Raw genomic sequence first — 1,842 nt, 5'->3', positions numbered from 1 at the left:
GAGGTTTTCACTATAGGGTGCGTGTGCTCACCAGACAGAGAGAGACAGAGACAGAAAGCGAGAAATCACCCCCCCAGTGGGGATGACCCCAACGCAATCCCTTCTCCTCCATTCTCCTCTCGGGATCTTGGGCACGCACGCACACGCGCCCGGCATGAGTTTTAAGCCACCGGGTCCGGGACGCCAACCGCAGTCGACTACATGGGAGTCCAGCGACATAGCCATTACGCTAACTGCTGGTTCCCTGGATTTGATATCTTCAACTCTGAGGCAGCTTGGCATTCACTGGTTTCTCTCTAAGCACTTATAATCTGCTGTAGTGCTGTTTGTTTCAACTGCAGAAAATGAGGGTGCTGCCATATGAATAGTTTTCTGATAGGTTTTTATGGTTACTTAAATAAAAAGGCAGAATTAGTTTTGATGCCAATTTATAAGCATAATACACTATCACTATTTAAATACACTAAAAAAATAAGAACATGATTTTGAAAAGGTGGCATCAAGGCATACACAGAGAAAACTTAAATATTAATTTTATGCCCTAAAATCAGTATTAGAAACTGTCTGTAATAGGTGACGTGGTATTAATAGGAAAGAGCATGGATTCTAGAGTCAGACAAACTTGGATTTAGTTCTCTCTGTCAGCACATTCCTTGGGCCTAATTTATCATATATTAACTTATATTTCCTTATCTGTAGCATGAGAATGCCTAACTCAAATTGTAAAGATTTGCCAAGAAATCATTTATATGTAAAGCTTGTTGTCTAGCCAGTTAGGTATACTCAACAAGTGTACATTTCTTACTGCCTCTCCCATATCCCTGAATACCTTCCCAGACGAAAGATGAAATAGTATATGGAAACACTTTCTAGACATAGGAATTTCTTTCATGCATAGCCTTTTAGGTATTGACAGAAGGCATCAACTATTTTTTTCTTTTCTTTTCTTTTCTTTTTTTTGCCAACTCAAGACACTTCTAGTTCCACCATCTACTATTACATCTTCATAAAAGAGAAAATTTTAATACTCCCCAAAAAAGTTTCGCACAATTATATAATCTTAGAGCCACAAACAGTCTATTACAGTGAACAAGCTTAGCTTTTAAAAAAAGTAATTATGCTCCTATTCCTTCTTTGTTGAAAACCCCATCATGGACATGCCGTGGCAGGCCAAGAACTACTGTGCTAGATGAACAATTTAAGCCCATCTTGCATTTGGAGCTCTTTGAAGAGCCATATTGAGCTCCCCTCCCTCCCCCTTCTTACCTTAGCTGAAATGAAAATATTCATGACAGCATAATTTAGCATGCCATTTTCACTGGTCTTCAAATTACATAGCTGGGTAGTAGCTTTTTACTATTTGGGATATATGTGTAACATGGCTATATCCATCCCCCAAATTCCAATTCCAGTTATATAATTTTAGAGTTGGAGGGTAGATTCTCTCCATTGAAGTGAGAAATTATCACATTATATTTAATTACCTTAATTATTATAGGAACCAAAAGTGAAGACATGTTTGGGATTGAATGCTTCTCCATAAGTTTTCAAAAGAAAGACTTTCCCAGTTGCACTGGTTTCTAGGTTCCTGCCTTACTATTCATTAAGTAGATGTGTACAGAGCACCGCTGAGTCTAGAGAAGAATAGGCAACATCCATGTGCCAGAAGATCTTCGTCTGGTGAAGGAGATGGCCACAGAAACAAGTAAGAGGCTTGGAACTATATTGTGTCTATGACTTTAGAAATGCCTCCTTTTCTCCCTAGCCCTTGTCTCTTCTACCCTTCCTAGTGACTCATCTCCTCCCGTTCTGAGGACCTCTTAGCAGCCACTTGATTCTCAG

The sequence above is a fragment of the Tupaia chinensis genome, unplaced genomic scaffold (assembly GCF_000334495.1).
Source record: "Tupaia chinensis unplaced genomic scaffold, TupChi_1.0 Scaffold145659_1, whole genome shotgun sequence".
Classification (NCBI taxonomy): Eukaryota; Metazoa; Chordata; class Mammalia; order Scandentia; family Tupaiidae; genus Tupaia; species Tupaia belangeri.
This window is presented reverse-complemented; position numbering follows the sequence as displayed.